This window comes from Hylobates moloch, unplaced genomic scaffold, assembly GCF_009828535.3.
Source record: "Hylobates moloch isolate HMO894 unplaced genomic scaffold, HMol_V3 SCAFFOLD_13, whole genome shotgun sequence".
In the NCBI taxonomy this organism is placed as follows: domain Eukaryota; kingdom Metazoa; phylum Chordata; class Mammalia; order Primates; family Hylobatidae; genus Hylobates; species Hylobates moloch.
Genome location: NW_026652288.1, coordinates 77,990,044 through 78,017,094, shown reverse-complemented (window position 1 = coordinate 78,017,094; position 27,051 = coordinate 77,990,044). Strand labels below are relative to the sequence as shown.

The following is a 27,051-nucleotide window of genomic DNA, read 5'->3' as shown; positions in this document are numbered from 1 at the left end:
AGATTATTGAAGAAAGATAATTTGTAAGTTGGAGTATTTGAGCTAACTCAAATATACCAAATTATTGCATACCTTCTTTTTCTTTTATAGGTACATAGAATTCTGTAATTTGATTTTGACTAGATTTTATTAGACCAGTAAGTTAGGATAAAAAATATTAAAATTGAAAAATGCTAGAATAGTCCCATCGTACATGTGGGCATTCAAAGGAAAATGTAATGTTAGGAATATAAGGCATTTAAGTAAAGTCAGTTGCTAATTTATTAAGTATGTCTACACTGTAAGTAGATACATAGTGATATACAGTATGATGAAAAATTAAACCAGTCTACTGCATGGTTGATAGGTACTTTCAGATTCAATTTAAATTTCACCACAGTGTTTTATACACTAGCAATCTTAAAATAGGAATGTGATTTCCTCTTCAAATTTTTTTTTGGCACAGGATGCCCAAAATATCCAAATTTGGTCAGTTCAGTTAAATGTCACAACAGAAAATATTTTCTTTTGGTAAAAATATTTTTTACTTCTCAGTTGTTAAAGTTGTGACTGTATAATGTACAGCACTTATTGAAGTATAGCTTGAGGATTTCTGGCGGGGGCTGAGACTCTCTGAGGTCAAACTATTCACATAATATTAAAAAGTTTTTGCCTATTTCACCTTCAGTCTTTCATGAGTGTGCAGCGCAGTTTCCATGGGCTACAAGATGTGTAAAATTGCAACAGACTGAATGCAGAGACAGATAGGACTCTGTAGCTATTTTCTATTAAACATGACATTAAAGAGATATGAAAAGTATTAAGAAATGCTACTCTGTGATTTTTTATTTGAAAAACACAGTTTAAAAATATATTACTTATGTTAACATACATTGAATTTATTACTGTTATTTTAAAATGGATTAATATAAATATTAATTGTTCAGTTTTATTATCTAATATGACAAATATTTAACTCATTGGCATGCCCAGTAATTTTTAAGTGTGGAAAGGTATCCTGATACCAAAAAGTTGGTGAAACCCTGATTTTTTATATATATATACACACACACACACACACACACACACACATACATATACATATGTATCTGCCACATTGACATTAAATAGTTAAACATTAAAAGAATAATCTTAATGAGTAACTAGGGGGAAAAGTGGAAGCATGCTTCTGCGAAACTGGGAGTGTATGACACTGAAACAGCCACATCACAGAAGATATCTGTGCAATGTGGATAACTATATCAGATACTACAGCATCAAAACTTTTTTTTTCCTCACACCAGAAAAGAAGGCAGAATAACTATAAAATTCTTCATATGACTACAGACAGATGGGTGAAAGCAGAATATAGCCATAGAAAGGTCCACAGAGAATCAATGCAAATTTGAAAAAAAAATTCATTAGGGTATATAAAATCATAGAAATTGTTTTTAGAGAACATAAATTAAGAAAAGAGCAAGACATATTTCATTTTCCCAGTGTTTACAAAAATCTTTACAGAGTAAATAAGAAGTTCAAGTAATGTTTAGTGAAGGCTTTTTGGTTACAGAAACTCACTCACACCTAAACAAGAAAGAAAAATTTGTTTGAGGATACAGGGGTGTTTGATTACCAAGGGAGAAAGTACAACCAAGCTTCAGGAGGGATCAGAATCTGGAGGTGACCAACATCAAGTCCTCAGAAGGTTATTAAGTTATTGTCCTTCTTTTTGGAAAACTAGATTTTAAAAAACATCTTGGTTTCTCTCTGGGATCCTGACAAATTCATTTGGTTTGTAGATTGCCTATTTTGCTACTCCACACATATGACTGAATATGACCCATGCAAGTTTTCATGTTTACAAGGCAAGCCACCAGCAGAGGTTGGCTAGCATCATTAAATTCTGACTCCAAATGGTTAGAATAGTCGGACTGGCCCAATGTAGGGTATATGTCCAACCTTGATCAAGGTAGTTATTGCCTAGAAGTGTTTGGGCACTGAAGCTCATGAAGGACTGTGTTAGCTCTCAAAGAAGTGACTTGTGAGCTAGACAAACATTGCATCTCAGTAGCAATAAAAGATATGTAAGTATACCCAACAAATTTCTACTTATCTCTAGATAATTTAGTCACCTTACTCAGTGTCTCAGCCAACCTAATTTTAGCACGTAATCACCACAGCTTTAGTGATTGGTGTAAATACTCTCTTTACATATAACTCTAGGTAACTGTCTTGATAGCAGTCCCCTGGACAATTCTCTTTATGAAGCTTGGGCTCCAAAGCAATTGCTATATTGTAATAAACTGTATTTCTTTGGGCAATAGACTCACCTAAATTAACCTATATATAAATGGGAGCCGATATGACCTGAGAAAATAACTGTGGATATGCATAGGTCTGTAATGGAATCTCGCAGTTGGCTTAGCATTGAGATTCATTTTGAAGTACTGTGTCTGGAGTGTTCCTTGAAGACCTGATCACTACTGGTACGTTACAACCATATTCAACTGCGTCCATACCATGGAAGGCCTAAATGCTATCCCTCCCCAACAGCCTGAGTTCATGAGACATACACCACCAGTTCTCACATGCAACAACAGGACTTTCCTGGAACAGCCAAAAGATGGGCCTATTTTCTTGGAAATGCAGTCTGCTCCCTTTCAACCCTGATACGAAAATGCTGAGAAAATGTAACATTTTTTCTTTTTTGGTCATGCACCATATCTTTTGTCCTTATAGTTAATGGGAGAAATTGGAAGTGGCATTAAAGCTTGCCCGTGTCTTGCCAACATCTGTGCATATGTGTCTCTATGTGAATACTCACTTATTTAAAGGGGAATAATCATTTCTATAGCTCCACTTTTGAAACTGGAAAGTTGATCTTAATCAGACTAACTTAGTAACTAGGGCAATGTGACATATGCTGCAGTGATAGTTCTTTTTATAAAAAATTCATTGAAAATACCCATTCTCAATGCTTATCATAGCTGTGCACAGAAATCACATCTTTCTGGTCTTTCACAGATCTAGGGACTTGATCTGATGGGGATAACCTCCATACCATTGTATAACACAGCTAACAAGTGGTGTTCCCAAAAGAATACTATTTCAAATGTTGACATCAGGTGGTGGTAATAGAATATAGGACAAGAACTCAAATCTCTTAAATCTTCTCCTGGCTGCCTGCTGCTGCTCTGGATTCAGTGTCTCCCTCAGACCAAAGCAAGTGAGTCTGTGTTCCATATTATAAATCTCTGCAGGCCCGCCTCCAGCCATGTCCTCTCTCCGAAGAGTTAAAAGTCTGCAAAGTCAAGGGAATTGTGTCTATTCAGAATTTGGGACTCTCTCTCTTTAACCATTCTTTGGATACCTGGAACACTAAAATTTGCTTCCCAAACAGCACCAAACCAGCTTCCGAGGTTTATGTAGGGCATTTCCTAGAGGACATCCTCTTTAGGAAATACTGTACTATGAGAGGACCCATCCCAAGATTCAAGAAATAGGCAAAGGACTAATGTTTACAGTGGCAGAGATAGAACTTGGGCTTGCAGTTTGGGGTGGGCATACAACCAGGCCTTTTCCTGTGTGGGATGGAGGTAGGGATGGAAGACAAGGGAGGTAAGTTACTCCTTACTGAGGATTAAGAATTGGTTCTTATTATGATACCATTTTTTTTTTTTTTTCAGAAACTCAACAAATACAAGAATTCTAAATTCAAACTTGGCCTTCCAGGTATTATAAAGATTTATTTATTGAAGTAGAAGAATAGGCATATTTCTTTTAAATTTTTGGCTTGATTTGTAACTTTTTAATACTTAGATATATGATATGTGGGCCTCCATTTGTACTCTTGCCCAGTAACCCACAAATGTTCGAGATCAGCACACCCAGATTCTTAAGAGTTTCCAGGAAAATTCAAATGCTTTATTAATATACAACTTTTGCCCTGACTCTAAAGTATTTGTGTCGTAGGGTAAGCTGGACAGAAAGAGAGAGAAACATTTTCCAGCCTGTGATAGGACAGCCTAACTGGAACGAAATCAAGCAGAGCAGCTTGTTTATGTCTCTCTCAAGCCCAGACCTACATTTTATCCCTTTATATTCAATCTTCAAAAGCAAGGGGAGGCAAATCTAAAGAGATGCCTGCCAAACAAGCATGGTGGAGAAAAGGTTCACTTGAAGACTTAGAGAACAGGAGATAAAACCCAATTATTCTAGGATTTCTTGTCTGAGACCTACCCTGGTTCCTGATAGATATGTCCTCTGTCTACACTTGACTATGATTTCTTAGTGAAGAAGCATTAAATATTGTCACTGAGGTATTATTTGTATTTCTTGGGTATTTATTTGGTTAAAAAAGCTATAGGTTGAGTTCCTTCTTCTACATGGGTATCTACACTTGGCAGACAAACATACAACTACAGCTAAGATTCTTATGTGTAGAGCAGGCCAAGAAATGCTCTCAAGCAGTGCCTTTTACAAAATAATGCTTCAATGAAGTCAGTGTCAACCCAGATGCATCCTAACTTACAGAAACACAGTCTGGGATGATGCCACAGGGAGAGCTAGGTTTGCTATTGCACAGCATTCAAGCAGCAACATGAATACTACAGATTCAAATTTCTTATTATCCTTCATCTGGTAAATTAATTCCAGTCTTTTTTTATTAATTAAACCTTGAGACATCTCACCATTCTGCAATATTATGACACCCAATATTAAGGCACAGTTCAGATGTCAATAAAGTTAGCAAAGTCAGTATTACTCACTACTGATCTTTTAATGAACTGCCATATTTTCCGGCAGGCCAAAATGTCGAAGCCAAGTTTAAGCATTATCCACGTGGTCTACTTTCAAGCTTCATATTATATCTTGCTACACAGCAACATTAGTGCTCATAAAGCTTAATGTTTCCGGGGCTCACCCTCTGCGTAAGCAGGTTAGGTGGCTACTTCTGTGACCTGATTTCAGAGCTTGCAAACCTTTTCTATTCCTAATATTTTTAAACATCTATTCTGCATCTACCATTGTACTAAAACCTGTGCTAAATGCTACTGCTAGAAAGACATAGTGTTGGCCTTCCAAGTCATTAGAGTGATGAAAGTGGCAGACATGACTGGCTTGCTATGGTGTGGAGAATTCTCATAGTGGAGGAGCTCCTTGTCATTAAGTAACTAGGTCTCCATGCTGCCTGTGTTAAAAATGCAAACATGGGAGGTGAAGCTCACTGGTCTATTAAAATCTGTATTAGTTAGGTAAAGCTTAAGCTGCTATTTAAGAAAAAAGTAGATCCCAAATATGGTGGTTTTAAAAGATCTTTAATTTCTTAGCAAATGTTTTCATCTGCATGATCAAAAGTTGAATTGCAGGCATGTCCATGTTCTGGCTTACAGCAGGGGAAAAGAACAGATGTTGAGGGCAAGCAATTTGCTTTTAAACTGATGAAGCAGAAATTGCGCTTATCATTTCCATTCATATTCCCTTGGTGATAATTAGGTCACATTCCAGAGACAGCTGCAAAGGAGTCTGGAAAATGGAGTCTGTAGCTGGGTGGCCCCATACCTTGTTTGAACTCTAGTATTCTGGAAGAATAGCAGTATGGATTTTGATAGAAAACCAACTAGCAGTCTCCACTATAGAATCACTCAAAACTTCAGCATTTTCTGCATAGTCCATTTAATAAATTAGCTATTGTTCTAGTAAAATCTCAAGGTTATGAGACACACAATGGAATATTCTTAAAAGGGTGAGAGTCGGTAGGCACTCTGCAGGATAATTGGGCCTGATTGTGAGTTGGGTGCAGAATGGAAACAGTAGTCACCTAAAATAAACTTGGAGAAGAATTTGGTAGCTAAAGATAAACTTGAAGGCACAATGAGGAATCATCTTGCAACATATTGGAGATATTATACTGAGCTGGTGATATAACAAAGTCAAAATCATCTCAGAGCTGTCTGTGAGCACATCAGTAATTAGAATACAATTGACCCTCGAGCAACACAGAGTTGACTGCATGAGTCCACTTACAGGCAGATTTTCTTTCACCTCTGCCACCCCTGAGTCAGCAAGACCAACCCCTCCTCTTCCTCTTCCTCCTCAGCCTACTCAAGGTAAAGACAAAAATGAAGACCCTTACAATCACCTACTTACTTGATGAATAATAAACATATTTTTTCTTCCTCATGATTTTCTTAATAACATTTTCTTTTCCCTAACTTTTGTGGGTAAGAATACAGTGTATACTGTATTTTGTATTAATAAAAAATGTGTTAATTGACATTTTGTTATTGGTAATGCTTCCGTTCAACAGTAGACTATTAGTACTTAAGTTTTGGGGGAGTCAAAAATTATATGAAAATTTTTGACTGTGCAGGGGATTGGCAGCCTTAATCCCCACATTGTTCAAGGGCCAACTGTACTTACATATTCAGTTTTTGCAAACAGTATTGCACCTATTTTTGTTTCTCCAACTGGAAAAGGCATAGAGGTATGGACATTAGCACTGGACATTTCTACGTATAAAATATTTTAGAATTAATATCAAAAAATCATTTAAAATTAATATATTTACACGAGATATTTTATGCTTTTTAATTTTTCACATCCTTATTTGGATTTTGTTAGATAAATTTAAAATGCATAGTGAGGGTGATAAGCACATATTTATACTTATTCATCTGAGGTTTTTGAAATGCTGGATGCAGCTGAGATTCTTTAGTTATATGATGATCTGGCGCCACCCAGCAGACTGGGCAAGCATTGACTTTGTGGCCACTTGAAAAACAAGGGCTGAGAGTGGCTTTCACAGTGGTGAGTCAGTCTTCCCAAACAATAGACTGTTCTCCCGGTTCTTATGTCAGGAGACAGTCAGGCTATTCAGGAGCTACTTGGATAAAACTGATCTTTCAAGTTAGATTATTTTTTCAAATGCCAAATCCTACATACAAATTAAAAATTTTTCCCAGTTTGCCCTATTTCCATTTCTTCCCCGATTTTCAAGAATAGAATTAGGATTTGGCTCTTTGTTTGCAACTTCCCTGATCCTTTCCAATCCCTTCACCCACATTTCTGGAGATGATGGTAGAGAACTGAGAGGGCTGACTCATTTGCGATCAAATTTGAATTGTAACCTACTTTCCTAGCTATGTCCATGGTGCTCAAACAGGGAATTATTCTAAGGAGAAAATGTTTTTAAAATTTCTTTTATTTTTAACTTTTATCTATTTATTTATTTCAGACTGGGTTTTGTGACTGGCTAATTTTTTTGTATTTTGGGTAGAGATGGGATTTCGCCATGTTGCCGAGGCTGGTCTTGAACTCAGGCTCAAGCGATCCACCTGACTTAGCCTCCCAAAGTGTTGGGATCACAGGCACGAACCACTGTACCCAGCTGGAAATATCTTACAACACTGTGATTTAGATTTCTCTACCATTTGTATTTTTTTCCACATACTGTTTAATCTCATAAGTTCCCTGGGGAGTGTCTCCAAGTATATAAATTACTAAGAACACTGTGCCAAACCTTACCACTGTTTGTGGTGAAAAATATAAGTAGGCTTTTGTCCAAATTGCCTTTAAGTGCTTATCACATCTTCTTTATAGATTTACATTTTACCTATACCATTCACACAGACAGTACTGCTTATAAAAAATGTTATTGAAGACTATTGTCTCTGAAGATGTAACTTAGGTTGAAAATCAACCAAACTACAATAATGAAAGAAATTACAATAATCTATTTGGGAAGAATTTATTAATATTTTTTTTGACTGAGTCTTGTTCTTGCAACCCAGGCTGGAGAGCAATGGCGCTATCTCAGCTCACTGCAACCTCTGCCTCCCGGGTTCAAGTGATTCTCCTGCCTTAGCCTCCCAAGCAGCTGGGATTACAGGCACCTGCCACCACGCCAGGGCTTTGTATTTTTAGTAGAGACGGGGTTTCACCATGTTGGCCAGGCTGGCGTTGAACTCCTGACCTCAAGTGATCCACCCCTCGGCCTCACAAAGTGCCGAGATTACAGGTGTCAGCCACCACGCTCAGCCTGTTGGTTTCTTAACCTGAAGAGAGTACCTACTGCTTCTTTCTTACAACTCAAGCAATAGGCTTTTAAATTACTGGTGATACCAACTTACCAGGAATACCTTCTTCAATTACTAATTTCAGGTTAAGACTTCCTATTTAGCTTAAATATCAAGCTCCCTGAAAGAATAACCTATACTAAGTTTCTCTTCACCTTCATATTGTTATTGTTTTCAATTTAATGCAGCCATGTTTCTGTCACACTTCTTCATGAAAACTACTGGAGTCAGGAGTAACTTCTTATTCACCAAATGCAATGACTGCTTCAGTCTTCACCTTTTCTGTACCACTTATCTCGCTTTGACATTATCTTCTTAAATTCCTATCTCTCTTTGGTTTTTATGACGTACTCTTTCTGGTTCCTGTCTCATTATCTCATCCTTTTCTTCTTTGTCTTCATTGCAGTTTCTTCTTCTGCTGTCTGCACTGTTTATGTCAGAGGTCAAGGGTTCTGCATTTGGCCTTCTGTCTATCCTCACTGGAGTATTCCTACCATTTCAATGACTTCAGCCACTGCAGTTACCTCTAACCTGACCTCTTTCCTGATGTCATACTCACATATTGAATTGCCCTGTAGACATTTTCAGCAATGTCTCACAGACATTTCAAAGGTGTCCAAAAGAGAGCTCATTTCCTTTCCTCTCAGATGTGCTTCCTCTTCTTCACAATGTTTTTAATAAAAAGCATCTATCCAGTCTTCTAGCAAGAACCCTTAACAATTTTAGATGTCTTCCTATTGCCACCTCTCCCCTGTATCAAACATCTAAGTGACCAGTTTCTATTATTTTCAAACACCAAATATATCTCCAGTTTATTAGCTTCATTCTACACTGCCCCCCCCAGTTTCTGCATTAATTAAGGCCATCATCTTGTTTCACTAGACTTGTTATGGCTGCTAATTTGTAGACCCTCTCTCTGTCTCTCTCTCCATTCTTCAATATCTTTTTAACAATGCTACCAGAGGGGGAAAAAAGCAAATCTGGTCATGTTATTTCCATGCTAAATGATTGTTCTATTAATTATTGACAGAGGAATGCTAAAATTGAAGTCAGTCCAATTTTCCAACAAGCCAGGTGTCTAAAGAACTGAAGCTTGAGAAACTTACATTTGTATAATGAAATGCACCTGCTGTCTGTTGACCAACTTCTTTTCCTTGTCCCTTCAATTGTCCTTCCCAGCTATATAAACCCTTGAGTGGGAGTGGAGAAAGGGGGAGAGTAGGAGAGTGAAGAGTGGATTTAGGGTTTGTCTCCCACCTCTCCAGCTGACATCACCCAAATAAAGGCTTCTTCTCTGACAATACTCATTGTCTCAGTGATTGGTGTTCTGTGTGGTGAGCAATGGGACCTAGAGAAAACCTCTGGTTATTCGTAATAAAATTTCTTACAATAACTGTGAATTTATCTATTTCTACTTGCAGAAATGTTAATGTCTTCTGTAGATTCGTTTATTTTTTGTTTCTGTAAAGTTTTGCTTAGCTTACTTTTAAGTTCTATTATAAGTAGCAGGCACACTTAGAAATATTATGTATTTTTTTAACGAATTCCATTTATCATTATGAAATATCTCTTTATCTTTGGTAGTACTACTTGTTTTGAAGTTTACTTTGTTGGCTATTCATATAGCTGAACCAGGTCTCTTACGATTGGGAGTTTGCTTTCAACCTATCCATGTTGCATTTAAAATGCAATTTCTGTAAAGGGTGTACTGTATACTGTTAGTATACTGACATTTTTTTCGCCTCTGACAATATTGTTTTTTCTTCAGAATGTGTAGTCATTCTACATTTAATGCAATTATTGATATGATTTACTTGAAGTTTAACATCTTATTTATATTTTTAATTTTTTGTTCTTCTTTTGTTTCCTTGATCTTACTTTCCTGCCTTCTTTTAATCTAGTATTAGTTTAAAGTAGTATTAAGGTAGCATTCTATTTTATATAACCTGTTAGATTTTTATTATACTTCATTTTATTTTTAAGTCGTTGCTTTAGGGACTAAAGTGTGCACATTTAACCTACCATATTCTATACTGAATTAATATACTCCACCTCACATATAATAGAGGATACTCATCAAATTATAATTCTATTTATTCCCATTTCACGTTTTTTAATGCTCTTAAGCATTTTACTTTTTCATATATTATTAACCTCACAATATAAATGTTTTGTTTTAAATAGTGAAATGTCTTTCAAACAAATTAGGAGAAAAAATGCTTGCATATTCACCTTATTATTTACCATTGTTAGCATTCTTCAATTATTTTTGCAGATCTGAATTTCCTACTGGTATTATTTCTCTTCAGATTGAAGAAGTTTTGACATTTCTTATAGTGCAGATATGATGGCAACAAATTCTCTCAGCTTCAGTTTATTATTTATTCATTTATCTGAAAAAGTATGTATTTTACCTTTAGTTTTGAAGACGATTTTTGCTGGATGTAGGATTCTAAGTTGACAATCATTTTTTAGTTGTTTTCTTTTAGCACTTTAAAATGTCAACGTGTTGGGTTAATGAGATTGTTACTCCCTCTTACGTGATGCATTCTTTACTCTGGTACCCATTAGAATTTTTCCTTTCCCTTTGGATTTCAGTTTGACAATGATATACTTATGTGCATTTTGTATAAATTTATTCCACCAGAGATTCACTGACCTTCCTGGATTTGTAGATGTATATATTTTCAAACATATAAGGAAACTTTTCAGTCATTTTTTCTCCAAGATCTTTTGTCCCTTGACTTATTCCCTCTTACCCTTCTGTTCTTCTAATTACAGGTATATTTGACTGCTTGATGTTTAACAGTTCAACTAATACTCTGTTTTTGTTTGTTTGTTTATGTCTTTTTTTCTATGCTTTACTTTGGATAAGTTCTCTTGACCTGTCTTCAAGGTCACTCACCATTTGATTTTTTAGTGATTTTTCTGAATGTTTCATCTGTTTTTTTTTTTTTTTTTTACATATTGTAGTTTACAGGTATATAATTTTTAACTAATTTTTCTTACTTATTCTCTGCTGAGATTACCCACCTATCCACCTATTCTTCTCATATTTTCCTATTGAAGATAGATCTTTTAAATTATTTTCTGCTAATTCCAGTATCTGGATCATCTGTGGTTTGCTTTTGGTGATTTTTTTCCTTGTGCGTGACTCCTATTTCTGCCTCTACATAGGTCTTGTAATTTGTTATTGCACAGTAGAAATTAAGTACAGAAGAAAAGTAGAGATAGAGGATTAACAGTGGGTTTTTATTTTCTTTTTGCCAAGAAATTTCAAGTTATTTTTTTCATCTGTTGGCTAAAGTTGGAGTTGATTGTTCAGATTTCACCAAGGGTTTATTTATCTGGGAGTGAGATGAAGCTTCCCTGTTGTTAACCCAATCGCCAACATTCAGTTTTCCAAGGAAGGGCTAGTCTAATGGAGCTTATCAGGATTTTATTTGGGATTCCTTGTAATACCTTTGAATTTTTAAATTTCAGGTATGGGGAGAATATGGGAGATGCAGCAGATTGAATGATTTCTGTCTGCTTATCAGTTCTTACTTCAATTTCATTGTTTTCAGCAAACTTGGGATAAGGTAGAGAGAATGACTGTGTTGAGCAGATTATTACTGTGCTTGGCAGTCTTTCAGACTGTAATGTAGCCCATGATCTCCACCGTTGCCAATAGCTCAGATGGCTTCATTTCCACCCAGTAAAGTCCTGGGTCTTGAGCATTCTTCTGCTTGTCCTGCATCCAGACCTGCCAGATCTCACTGCTTACTTATAATGGGCACCTTTCTCTGGAAATCAATTCATCAAGCCTTTCATGGTTCATTGACAGTCCCATATGTAAGTATGATTTTTATTTTATCTTTTGATGCTCTCATAATGTCAGAGGTGTGTGAACCAGAACAACTCCATCTAGAATAGGAGCTGGGTAAAATGAGGCTGCATTCTCAGACAGTTAAGGCATTCTAAGTATAGGAGGTTGGCAGAAGATACAGGTCATAAAGACCTTGCTGATAAAACAGTTTACTTCAAAGAAGCCAGCTAAAACCGACCAAAACCAAGATGGTGACGAGTGACCTCTGGTTGTCCTCACTGTTACACTCCCACCAGTGCCATGACAGTGTACGAATGCCATGGCAACATCAGGAACTTACCCTATATGGTCTAAAAAGGGGAGGCATAAATAATCCACCCCTTGTTTAGCATATAATCAAGAAATGGGCATAAAAATAAGCAACCAGCAGCCCTCTGGGCTGCTCTGTCTATAGGGTAGCCATTTATTGGTTCCTTTACTTTCCTAATAAACTTGCTTTCACTTTTCTCTATGGACTCGCCCTGAATTCCTTCTTACATGAGATCCAAGAGCCCTTTCTTGAGGTCTGGGTCTGCACCCCTTTCCTGTAACAATGAGAGCTAAGGTCTTTTGTGTCCTAATTGGAAGCAGAAAGTGCCTAGTGAACTTTTAAACATTTTTGGAGACTCATTTCAAATGTTACTTCTTAGAAGTTTTTTATTAAAATTCTCATTTGAAACTAATTCTTCTGTTGTGGCCCTGATATACAATCTTAGAATATTATCTATATTAGTTTAAAATAACTAGTTTTTTATTGGATTTATTTTCTAAAAGACAATACAATATTTGAGTCCAAGGACCACATTTTATTCATCCATTTAGTGTCAATAAGTAGTGGTAGATTGTGTTGTGAAATGAAAATAAATCTTGGGGATCCCAAAATCACTAAGCTAAAGGGAAAAGTCAAGCTGGGAACTGCTTAGGGCAAACCTCCCTCCCATTCTATTTGAAGTCACCCCTCTGCTCACTTATAAATGCATATGTTATTGCCTTCTTTGGAGAGGCTATTCAGAAACTCAAAAAAATGCAACCATTTGTCTTTTACCTACCTATACCTGGAAGCCCCTTCCCTGCTTGGAGTTGGCCCGCTTTTCTGGACCAATCAATGTTCATCTTACATATGTTAACTGATGTCTCATGTCTCTCTGAAATGTATAAAACCAAGCTGTGCTCTGGTGCATGTGTCGTCAGGACCTCCTGAGGCTGTGTCACGGGTATGGGCCCTCAACCTTGGCAAAATAAACTTTCTAAATTAACTGATACCTGTCTTAGATATTTGGAGTTCACAGTACTATAAGGAATTTAAACACAAGAAATCAACAAGAAAAATGAAATAACTCCATTAAAAAGTGAGCAAAGGACATGAACAGACAATTCAAGACATACAAGTGGCCAACCAGAATATGAAAAAATGCTTATCACCAATCATCAGAGAAATGTAAATCAAAACCACAATGAGATATCATCTCACATCAGTAAGAATGCCTATTATTAAAAAGTCAAAAAATTACAGATGTTGGTGAGGCTGCGGAGAAAAGGAAATGCTTATATACTGTTGTTGGAAATGTAAATTAGTTTAGCCACTGTAGAAGGCAGTTTGGAGATTTCTTAAAAAAACCACAAAGATAACTACTATTTGACCCAGAAATCCCACTACTGGGTATATACCCAAAGGAAAACAAATCATTTTACCAAAAAGACACATGCATGTGTATGTTCACCGCAGCATTATTCACAATAAAAAAGACATGGAATCAACTTAGGGTCCCATCAATGGTGGATTGAATAAAGAAAATGTAGTACATATACACTATGGAATACTATGCGGCTATGAAGAATGAAATCATTTCCTCTGCAGCAACATGATTGTAGCTGGAGACAGTTATCCTAAATGAATTAATGCAGAAACAGAAAACCAAATACTGAACATTCACAGTTATAAGAGAGAACTCAACACTGAGTGCACATGGACACACAGGAACAGTAGATGCTGAGGACTACTAGAGGAGAAAGGGAGGGAGGGGGAATAGGGCTTGAAATTTACCTATTGGGTAATATGTTCACTACCTGGGTGATAGGTTTAATCATACCTCAAGCCTCAGCATCATGCAATATACCCTTGTAACAAACAAGCATGTGTATCCATGAGTCTAAAATAAAAGTTCAATGGTGTAGATTCTGTGTCACTATGAATACATAATAATCTTGTTGAGTATACCATATTTTCTCATACGTCCATGACCTTGCACATGCTAAAGTCTCCCCCCATGGCATAAAATTCCCATCCTTCCTTTACCTGTGAAACTCTGGCTTATACTCCAACACCCAGCTCAGTCAATCTTTTTTCAGTCAGATTTTCTTGATGCTCTTCCAGAGTACCTACCACATAACAGTATATGTTAATTTTAATTATGTTCCCTACCTCTAGCACCAGAGTGCAAGCTACTGAAAATAGTAGACAATAGTAGAAGGGAAGCAGCTTAGAGTGGTTGAAAGACCGCTAGTTTCAGTTGTAGATGTACTGGGATTTAAATGGACTGGGCTTGTACTTAGTAGTTCTGAAATCTTTAGCAAGTTTATTAAATTTTCTGAAACTGAAAAGGTACAATCCCTGACATACAATTGGTACTCTGTAAATGGGAGTTGTTATTGTGTGGTATTAGAAATTTATTGCTACAAAGTATTTACAAAATGTTTAGTGAATGAATGAGTGAGTGCATGAGTGAGTAAGTGAGAATTTTTTTTTTTTCTTACAAAATAGAGGCCGAGAAGTTTAAGGTCCCCGGTATCTGCATTCCGTGAGAGCCTTCTTGGTGGTGGGGACTCCGAAGAGTCTCAAGGTAGCATAGGGCATCACATGGTGAGGGGGCTGAGCATGCTAATTGTTAGCTCAGTTCTTTCTTACTCTTCTTATAAAGCCACCAGTTCCACGCTCATGATAACCCATTAATCCAGTATTTCATTAATCTATTAATCCATGAATAGATTAACCCATTCATGAGGGCAGAGCCTTAATCACCCAATTACCTCGTAAAAATCTGGCTCCATCCCTCGACACTGTCACATAGGGGATTGATATTTAACACGAGTTTTGGAGGGGACACATATTCAAATCATAGCATCTTGTGATAATGCCCTGACTACTTAAGAACAATTTACTTCTGGTATAACACATGTCCTAAAATTCTGCTAAGAGGTTGCAAATATCAGATATCCAAGAATTTTTTTCATGTGCTATCATCATTCTTTAGGTAATAAATCCAACCAGTTAGTGATAATAAATGCTCATTAAATATTTATATAGTAGGTTTATATATATTACATAATAAAATTCACTAGGTATAGAAAATATTTTCTAGCTAATAGAACACACATATAATAATTTAAGGCCTGTAATTCTAAAGTTCATAAAAATTCAGACTGAATAATTTTCTGAAGTAGTGAAGATATTTTATTTTCCATAATAAAAGCGCATTATTGACTATGTTATCGGGCCCTTTAAAGAATCTTATGCCTTTTTATATTTGTTGTAGACTGAACAATACTATCTCTGACACTTCAAGATAAAACGAATTTGCATTTCACAGTTAAAGTCAAGTTATCCCTTTTTTTGCTGTGATAAAATATTCTTAAAAATGGGTAAGACGTTCTGACACAGCTACACATTTCTGAAACATAAACAAAATGAAAAATTTGGGAGCCCATAAATCAATTTTCCATTGTAGAGATTCATTATCTGTAATCTTGCTTGACTGAACAGCTCTATGACTGAACAAGAATTGAAGCTCGTTCATTTTTTTTCTCTTCTTGTAGCACATTCATGAAGCAAAGTGCCAGAACAAAATGGGCACACTACCAACTGTGTGCATTTTTCTTTTAGATGTCAGGATGCTGCCAGCCCAAACATGCTTTGTTTCTTTACCCCCATCCTCTCTGCTTGATTGTTGTCTCCTTAATTTGCAATTTGCTGAGCTTAAACTTATTTTTACAAGCAAACACATGTAACCTCTTTTTTTTGCGAGTGAGTTTGTTTAGTATTTTGAAAATCATGTAAGAGTTTTTTTTTTTTTTAATTTCTCCAAATGAAGCTGATTCAGCAGGACATTTTTCCTTTTGAAAGGCAAAGCCATTTCAAGTGAAAGTTCTCCCAAAGATGATTTGTTTTTTCTTAGCCTTATGAGTTTTGTCATCGTCTGCGTTTCTCTCAGCATAAAAGGCTCTCTCCTGCCTTTCTCTCTTATTTATTGACTACTGTACTAACAATAGTTTTCCTGGAAGCAGAAAAATTTCTTACCTTCTGACTTCTTGCTGGTCAACACAACTCTCTACTTTGACATGTTACATTTGGGAATGAAATATTAATATATGAGACCAGGCAATCTTTCAAAGAAGATAAAGTAAGGGAATAATCCATTCTGATAATATTTTTCATGACATGAAAAAGAAAAAAGTGTGTTTTTGTGCATGTGCATATGTTGGAATGGGATAGAAATAAAATTTTATTTATTTTTAAAAGAACGTCATGGGCCATCCATACAGTGTATGTGAGGTGACTTGTGAACATTGACAAACTCAAGGTGGGCTTCTTCATTCAAACAAAACTTAGCAAGTCAGTTGATGGCTGTAAGGAAAACCCAGAAAAATGCAAAGAAAATGCAATCAGGGAAGACAAATGAGATGTAGGAGAAAGCATTTTGTAGAAAGGAGCCAGATTTTTTTTTTTTTTTAACCACCAAGAACCTCTTCTTCACGACTAATATCTTGGCAATTCTTAAAGCGAGTAGTTGAATGCTTTATGTTTATAAATTAAATACTCAAGGTTTCAATTTAAAAAAGGGAAAAAAGTGAGCAATGCCATACTTTCCATGTCAGACAAGAGCACTGGGCATTACTCCCTGGTCTTTCTTTTCCAATAACAATAACCAGATATGACATTGTGGCAAGATTTTATTTAAGACCTGTGAAAAGAAAAACATATAAAAGCATTTTTAAAGGAGACACAAATGGTCTCTGCTTTTCACAGGACTTAAATAAAATATTCCTGAAGTAATTTTTCCCTATCTCTCTCTTCCTCAGATTTTTGCTCTTAGGAAGAAAAGGGCAAGAAAAATTTCTAAAGTAACTTTGTTCAATTCAAATATTCATTAACAAAACTTTAAAGACATTAGGGTATCATTATCATCAAGTCTATTTTAAAAGTTTATTTTTACTTAATCAATTACATACTGTCATTCATAAACCATAAACATTTATCACATGCCAAAGTATTCATGCTTAGTTTCAACAAAACAAAGCAATACGAAATGAAGTGCTACAACTTAAAAATAAGCCCAATCTGGGTAAAAAAGTATCTACCCATTTTTACTGCGAATTTCTCCTTACTAGTGCTCAATCTAATGCCAGCAACCTTCTGCCACATGTCTTGTTGCTACACATGGCTACAGGAGCTACATTCTGTGCCATTCTATGCGCCACTCAAGTGTGCTTCAAGGTCAATGTTGCCCCTTGGAGTTGCACAGCATAGAAATCCTGGTTCTCTCAATCACCCAGGCTTACAACTATGCAAAGAGATTTCCATTGTCATTCATTTATACATTCAACAACAGAACCCACATAGGAGTAGCTGACACAGAGCCAGGGAAATGTATCCTGCAACAGTCAGCTCCACTGCAAGACTGTAGGGCAGATAAAGATGGTTATGAGGGCAAACAAACATACAATCAGCATAACTTAGATCCATTCAGGAACTATATTTTTGCATGGATTAGACTGAGCACTAGTAAGGAGAAATTTTGCCAGGAAAACAATGAATTCCGCAATCATGCCATGACAACTGTCTTCTTCCTCAAGTAATTTTTGAGTAAGGTACAATGGAGGCAAAACAAAACACAGAAATACTTTCACTGAGGTTTGTATCCAAGCCTTAAAGTAGACTCCAGGAAGCTAGAGGGAGAAGGTTCCATATATGTCATGCAGAAGTTTCCTTATATGCCAGATAAGCTAATTCCTCAAACCAAAGTAGGCTACATGGCTTTCTCTCTTAATTCTCTATTCTTGCATTAGCTCTTCCAAATTTGCAATTTATGATATGCATAGACAAAAAGGCAAAATAAGCTAAAATTGAAGGCAACCCTCAGCCTTCAATCCATATGCACAGTTTTTGGTGAATGGTACTTTTGATAGTGACTTGGAAGTGAGAATGCATCACTAGAAACAAGGTTATTGTGATTTACAAAACACTTCACAGTTTGCAAAGTATTTTTATTATGTGCACTCTTGTAAACTTCGTCACAACCTGACAAGGTTAGAAATCACTATTGCTGATATTTTATAAATCAATGCTAAGAATCTGTCCATTGTTGCTGCATGAGGAGTTAGGATTCCACTTCAGATCTCAGAATTATTTACTCTATAATTTTTCCATGGTACTAGGCTGCTTTTCTAACTCTGGCACACCTGCCTGTTATTGTACACACAGTAAAAGTGCATTCACTTCCTCATTTCTGCATAAAAAAAAAAGTATTGCAAGTAAAACCGGTTAGTACCAAAACCTATAACTCTTATTTATAAAACTTGAAATTAAAGCATGGCATATTCAAGAACATTATTTCCTTTTAAAAAATAACTTTAGTCATTCTTAAAAAGCCAAAGGAAACACCCATCTAGTTTGATCTATAAATCCCCATATTATTTTTTTCCATCTCAATCTTGGCCTTCATTCTTCTAGTGGCATAAATAACTGGAGCATTTCTGAGAGGGTTAGGGAACGAGCTTTAGAAAGTAAAAGAGAAAATGTTAGGTCTCCTCTCAGAGGATAAGTGTATTAGAGTTAACTGGGATGCCTGAACCAGAGGTTGGTTTTAATATGCCTCTATTTCCTTCCATGGTTCTCAAGACAGAGCTAACTCACTCATCTAATTTGTCCTTCCATCAGGGTGGTGCTTCCATATATGATCATTGGACCATTGCAGGTGTTCCTGAAATGAACAGATTCTTGAGGTCCACCTCGGATTGACTAAATCAGAATTTCCAAGATTGGACCCTTGATATTTATGAGCACTTAAGTCAGAAATACTGCTAGAGAGGGATTAACCTGATTTTGCATACAGGAATAAACCTTTTATTGAGGAACTAATTTCTCAATATGTCAAGTTTTTGGCAGCTTTCTGTAGCATCTATTAGAATGAATCAACATTAATGAAGGCTTGCTTCCTTGGGGCGTGTAACCTTTTGTCTCAGAGGATTTGGAATATTAGATTCTTACCTCTCCCCAATGGCAGAAAAAACAATGAGTTTGAGAGATGAAAGGACAGAACAGCATTTTTTATCAAGTCAATTGTTATTTTCTACTTAGCCTCTCTAATCTGCTTATTTTGGGGGAAAATAAGCAACTGTATTCTTTGTCAAGATTATTAAATCCTAAATTGTGTCCATACGTATGTGGCTTCTACTTGGTACAATTAGAAAGAAAATAACAACTAAGCCAACAATCTCCAACTATTTCTAGTGGGGATAAAACATTTTTAAAGTCTTCAAATAGCAAATGTTGCTTAGCCATTAGCTATGTAAAGATTGAGGAAAAACTAAAAAAGAGAACACTGAAAAACCCTTTGAAATGTTAAGTTATAGTACAACTCCACCCAATGGATTTCTGTTGAATTTCACTTGTGTTGAGAAACACTGTATATACTAAATGCCATCTGAATTTATACTTAATTAATTATAGTTATGTAAAAAGTAAAGTATTAGTTATATAAATAAAGGACTGGAAGAGAATACATCCAGATATAAACAGATTTTGGTATGTGTGGAAAATCTGGATAAAATATATATTCTACTTTTAAAATACTTTCTACATTTTAATTTATATCTATTTTACATCTATTTAAACAGTGAAAAAGTTCAATAAGCATAATTTTACAAGAAACATTTTTATGGATGTAAAATGCGAAACATGTGGAAGGGCAATTTTTAGGCTATCTTCACCATAAAAAGGTTATGTGGCTTTAGCTTTTGTATCATGTTTTTAATTAGTTGTGACTTGTAATCTAATAGTTCGATAAAATAGAAGTGAGATAATTGCATTTTACTTCCACCTTTTCCATTAACTTGGTTTGCTATTATGGACAAATAATTTAATATCTCTAGTTTCTTCTTCAGTGAAACACAAACAACTACTTTAACTTTTATTTTCACTCTAGCATCGAGAACTAATTGAGGCAATGACTGGAAAGAATCACAAATACATGAAGAAATATTAACATTCTACAAGATAACATTATTACTTTATTTCTTGGAGCAGTTTATAAATACTAGCAACTTAACCCACTCTTTGAAAAATAAACCCAAATAAGCAATTTTTGCTAAAATATAAGCAAGATCGTGCTAAAATCAATAAAAATGAATAAAATAAGTAGCAATGGGAATTTGTTACTTGAGCATAATTATTTGATATGCCTCATGAATTGGTTAAGATGCTAAAAGGGGCTTAAGCTGCTGAACCAAATCTAAATGTAGTGGCTTAAATAACATAGAAGTTAATTTTTCCTTTTACATAGGGTTTCTCTGAAGATGAGCATCCAGATTGGCAGGGAGACTATGTCACTCAAATTTCACTGGTAAGAATTTATTCATATAGCTAGAATTTGCTGCAAGGGAGGCTGAAAAATGTAATCCTTAAGTGGTGTACTCCATTGCCCAGGGGAAGAGAAGGAAAAAGGGGTTTTGTTTTGTTTTAGGCTAGCTAACATTCTTCTAGTTATACTTATATCTTGGTCTCTGAAAATAGTTCATGAAATCATTGCATCATTGGATGGAAACAATATCCTACATTTATTCCTCATTCCATCTCATGGCCTTAAGTTCCTTTCATATGATGATTATTCCCAAGTTTATATTTCCAGCTTTAATCTCTGCCTTGAACTTCAGATTGGTGCGCTAAACAGTTTACTTACCCATTCACTTGGATGTCTAACATCTCAAATTTAACATGTCAAATCAGTTAACAGCATTAACATCCACCTAAAATCTAGAAGCCCGTTTTAATTCTTCCGAGACTTTCTTTTTGTCTTTCTTTCTGTGTAATAGAAACCATGAGTTTTAGATGAGCACCTGGCATCTCAGCTACAGACCATATCTCTAGCTTCTTTTGTAGGAGGCAGATGGGGTTCAATGACTAATCTCTTTTCAATGGGATGCAGGCTGAAGCCATCATGCAACTTTCAGATCATGCTTATTAAAAAAGTGGAGCAGCAACTAGAACTTTATACATAGCTGGTGGAAATGCTTTGGAAAACAGTTTCACAGTTTCTTATAAAGTTAAATATAAACTTACCATACTACTCAGCAATTCTATTACTAGACTTTTACTCAAGAGAAATTAACAATTCATCCAAAGGAAATGACAATGCTTCCACACAAACACTTGCACATAAATGTTTACAGCATATTTATTAATAATAGACACGAACTGGATACAATTAAATGTTCATTAAAGAGTAATTATATAAATAAATTATGTTATATTTATCCAATAGAATAGTCCTCAGTAATGACAGGGAACAAACTGGTGATACACATAATAACATGGGTAAATCACAAAAACATTATGCTGAATTAAAGAAGACTTACATGGGAGAGTACAAATTGTGTGATTCCATTTATAATGGATTCTAAAACCAGAAAAATTATTCCTTAGTGGCTAAAAGCAGATCAGTGGTTTCTTGGAGCTTCAGGTAGGTGAGGGTATTGATTGCAAGTGCATAGGGTAGGCAGAAACTTTTTGGAAATTTTATGTATAGATAAATATATCTATATTTATCTTGGAGCTTCATGTAGGTGAGAGTATTGATTTCAATTGGATGGGATAGGCAGAAACTTAATAGGATTTTAGATATAGATAAATCTTGATTTATATATATTTATATACTTGATTTATCTATGTATAAAATTCTAATATATCAAGATATAGTCTAATATATCTTCATTCTAGTAGTAGTTACACAGATATACAGCATATATTTATCAAAGTCATTGAAATGTAAAATTTAACATATTTGTGATTTATTGTATGTAAAGTATATATATCTGAATAAATTTGATTAAAAGAAAGATGACTTTATTTACAGTACAGACCAATGGTAACAATTAAAAATCAATCATGTTCCAAAAAGGCAATTCTCAGCCTACCAACCAAAAAAAGCCCAAGATCAAACGGATTTCCAGACAAATTCTACCAGAGGTACAAAGAGGAGCTGGTACCATTCCTTCTGAAATTATTCCAAACAACAGAAAAAGAGGGGCTAATCTCTAGCTCATTTTATGAGGCCAGCATCATCCTGATACCAAAACCTGGCAGAAACACAGCAAAAAAAGAAAATTTCAGGCCAATATCCCTGATGAACATTGATGCAAAAATCCTCAGTAAAATACTGGCAAACCAAATCCAGCAGCACATCAAAAAGTTTATGCACCACGATCAAGTCGGCTTCATCCCTGGGATGCAAGACTAGATCAGCATATGTAAATCAATAAATGTGATCCATCACATAAACAAAACCAATGACAAAAACGACATGATTACGTCAATAGATGCAGAAAAGGCCTTCAACAAAATTCAACATCCTTTCCTGCAAATGACTCTCAATAAACTAGGTATTCATGGAACATATCTCAAAATAATAAAAGCTACTGTTGACAAACCATAGCCAATATCATACTGAATGGGCACAAGCTGGAAGCATTCCCTTTGAAAACTGGCACAAGACAAGGATGCTCTCTCTCACCACTCCTATTCAACATAGTATTGGAAGTTCTGGCCAGAGCAATCAGGCAAGAGAAATAAATAAAGGTATTCAAACAGGAAGAGAGGAAGTCAAATTGTCTTTATTTGTAGATGACATAATTGTATATTTAGAAAACCCCATAGTCTCAGCCCCAAAACTGCTTAAGCTGATGAGCAAATTCAGTAAAGTCTCAGGATGCAAAATCAATGTGCAAAAATCACAAGTGTTCCTATACACCAATAACAGACAAACAGAGAGCCAAATCATGAGTGAACTCCCATTCACAATTGCTACAAAGAAAATAAAATACCTAGGAATACTACTTACAAGGGATGTGAAGGACCTCTTCAATGAAAACTACAAACCACTGCTCAAGGAAATAAGAGAGGACACAACAAATGGAAAAATATTCCATGCTCATGAATAGGAAGAATCAATATCATGAAAATGGCCATACTGCCCAAATTAATTTAAAGATTCAATGTTACTCCCATCAAGCTACTATTGGCTTTCTTCACAGAATTAGAAAAAAAAACAAAAAACTACTTTAAATTTCATATGGAGCCAAAAAAGAGCCCATATAGCCAAGATAATCCTAAGCAAAAAGAACAAAGCTGGAGACATCATACTACCTGACTTCAAACTACACTACAAGGCTATGGTAACCAAAACAGCATGGCACTGGTACCAAAACAGATATATAGACCAACGGAACAGAAAAGAGGCCTCAGAAGTAACGCCACATATCTACAACCATCTGATCTTTGACAAATCTGACAAAAACAAGCAATGGGGAAAGAATTCCCTATTTAATAAATGGTGCTAGGAAAACTGGCTAGCCATACACAGGAAACTGAAACTAGACCCTTTCCTTACACCTTATATAAAAATTAACTCAAGATGGATTAAAGACTTAAACATAAGATCCAAAGCCATAAAAACCCTAGAAGAAACCTAGGCAGTACCATTCACGACATAGGCATGGGCAAGACTTCATGACTAAAACACAAAAAGGAATAGCAACAAAAGTCAAAATTGACTAATGGGATTTAATTAAACTAAAGAGCTTCTGCACAGCAAAAGAAACTATTATCAGAGTGAACAGGCAACCTACAGAATGTGAGAAAATTTTTGCAATCTATCCATCCAACAAAGGTCTAATATCCAGAATCTACAAGGAACTTAAATTTACAAGAAAAAAAAAAAAAACATCAAAAAGTGGGTGGGTGAAGGATATGAACAGACACTTCTCAACAGAAGATATTTGTGTGGCCAAAAACATGAAAATAAGCTCAACATCACCAGACATTAGAGAAATGCAAATCAAAACCAAATGAGATACCATCTCTCACCAGTTAGAATGGCGATCATTAAAAAGTCAGGAAATGACAGATTCTGGCAAGGCTTTGGAGACATAGGAACACTTTTACACTATTTGTGGGAGTGTAAATTAGTTCAACCATTGTGGAAGACAGTGTGGCAACTCCTCAAGGATCTAGAATCAGAAATACCATTTGACCCAGCAGTCCCATTACTGAGTATATACCCAGTCAGAAATACCATTTGACCTAGCAATCCCATTACTGAGTATATACCCAAAGGATTATAAATAATTCTACTATAAAGACACATGTACACATATGCTTATTGCAGCACTATTTACAATAGCAAAGATTTGGAACCAACCAAAATGCCCATCAATGATAGATTGGATAAAGAACATGTGGCACATATACACCATGGAGTACTATGCAGCCATAAAAAAGAATAAGTTCATGTCCTTTGCAGGGACATGGATGAAGCTGGAAACCATCATTTTCAGCAAAGTAACATGGGAACAGAAAACCAAACACTGCATGTTCTCACTCACAAATGGGAGTTGAATGATGAGAACACATGGGCACAGGGAGGGGAACATCACACACTGAGGACTGTCAGGTGGTCAAGGGCAAGGGGAGGGAGAACATTAGGTCCAATACCTAAGGCATGTGGGGCTTAAAACCTAGATGGTGGGTTGAAAGGTGCAGCAAACTACCATGGTACATGTATACCTATGTAACAAACCTGCATGTTCTGCACATGTATTCCAGAACATAAAATAAAAAAGAAAACAAAAATAGAAATACAAATGGTCATTAGAAAATGTTGAAGCTTATTATAAAAGAAATACAAATTTAAAACATGATCTTCACATATTAATTATTAAATAAACAAACAAGGGTGTGCTTTCATTTTCTGTCTTTCTTCTTTGAGTCTCATTGGCTTGAACACTAGCTTGATGGCAGGAGCTGGGTCATTTATCTTAGACCAGTAAATACAAAGTGACATGTTGAGAAAGGCAGAGCAGCACAATGGAAGGAGCCTAGGTACCTTTTACCCTCTGGACACAACTAAATTTTGGATTGTGTTCACTTACATGCTAAGTGAGAGAGAGGTCAATGTTTATTTTATTTAATCTATTGCTATGTTGGATCTTGTCATAGTAGCCAACCTGCATTCTAATGCAGTAATTGAGTCCTTAATACCATAACTTAGTGATTGTCTTTTCTGGAAGATTACATTAATATTCTCACTGATCTCCTTGTCTTTAACTCTCTATAGCCAATATCCTCTGGTTGCCAATGTTATCTTATAAAAATATAAATCAGTCGTCACTCTTCTGTTTAAAGCTTGTTCATTACTGCCTATATTAGTTGGCATGGGATACAAACCCTTATTCTGGCCTTCATCTCCTATCTTACTGCCTATCCCTCCATATAGTCTTATATCCTAACATTTTCACCACATTTAAACCACACTCTCATTTGTTCCACCCTAGGATATTGATGTTCCTCTTCTAGAAACATTCCAGACTTTCGCATGGCTTGCTCCTCGTTTAACATGGCTCTTTGCAAATGTCACTTCGTCAGAGAGGTTTTCTGTGACTATTCTACCTAAAATAGGATCTCATCCTAGAAAGGTGTCTGTTGATCTGTTTTATTCTTTTGATGAAATAAACTAAAACCGGTGTATATTTTTCTTTCCATTAAAATAGAAACTTAATGAAAACAAATAGGTTGTTACTTGTGTTCAAGGTGCCAGCTTCCAAAACAATACCTGGCATATGGTAGGTATCCAATGGCATGTTTACATTAATAAATGAATCTTCCTTAATTCAGCGTAGTTTGAATCATTTTAAATTGTATCTTCAGACCCATAAATACCCGTGGGTCATCCTTCACTCCTCAGCCTCTCATCTAGTTAATTCCAAGTCCATTGATAAGATTTTGATAACTAATAGCTCCTTTCACTTTCCTTCAGCTTTGCTTCCTCTGCTTTGGCCTAGTCCATTAGTATCTCCTACACAACAGCGATGACCTCTTAATGAATCTTCCCTTCGCGGAATTGTATGACTTCCTTCCACCTCTTCTGTCTTTCTCCACTTCTCTTGAGTCCCTTGTATGTTTCAGTAATGCTAGAAATTTTTAGATTCTCTATGCTTATATTCTAACTCACTGCAGGGAAATTTGTATATTCTTTTTCCTATCCAGAACACTAATTTCACCCATGCTCCATACCAGTATGATGTTCCTACACAACAGACTGGGCCAACATTGAACATCATTGTGACTGAAAATCATTATGCTACATTGAACATCATTATAGATTATGCTAAGAAGTCTTTCTTGAGCCCCAACTATTGAGCAAGTATCCTTTCTCTGATAATAATCTCACAGTTTTAGCAGTTATTATTCTGAATTCTTGTCTGTGTCTCTCATCTAGCCTATATTTTTCACAAGTACAGAATACAAATCTTTCTTGTTCATAGTTATGCCCATTATCTGTAAGAATGCCTAAAGCACAGTAGGTCCTCAATAAGTGTTTGGTGAATGTCTGAATGAGCATGACCTTCACCAAAGCTAGCCATGTTAGGTGCATTATAATTTTCTGAATTAATGTGAAAATGGGTACATGGGTAATATTAAATCACAATGGGCATAAGAATGATACCTTTCTTATGGACAAAGTTGTGACAAATCTTTTGAAATATTGTGGCATTAACTTTCCAAAAGGTAAGGCAGTTATTATAAAATATTTTACAAAATCTAATGAAAAATCTGCCCTTGGGGACTGGAACTGTAAGAGAATAAAGTTGATGAAAGAAAATTACTGTTAGACATCTCATGTCAAACAAACCTTGTCACTCTTGTTTTGTGCCTCCCAGCTTGAGTGCATATGAGAAAAATGCAAATTTTCCAAAAGAAGTACAGCAAACAGTGCATAAATCTCAAGAAGACAGTATGATACACTTACTGAAACTTGGCAAGGATCAGAAATAAATGACTTTTTCTCTGAAATGCCAGCTTTTTTCTTTTTAAGATTA

At 35.6% G+C, this 27,051-nt stretch overlaps 1 long non-coding RNA gene across 1 annotated transcript in view; it reads right to left on the bottom strand.

Annotated features, from left to right (window-relative positions):
* Positions 1 to 27,051, bottom strand: part of LOC131381059 (uncharacterized) — a 90,329-nt gene that overhangs the window by 57,355 nt on the left and 5,923 nt on the right. The window contains exon 2 of the long non-coding RNA XR_009209487.1: positions 14,201 to 14,283. This is a non-coding gene — a long non-coding RNA (uncharacterized LOC131381059). The remainder of the gene's footprint in view (positions 1 to 14,200; positions 14,284 to 27,051) is intronic.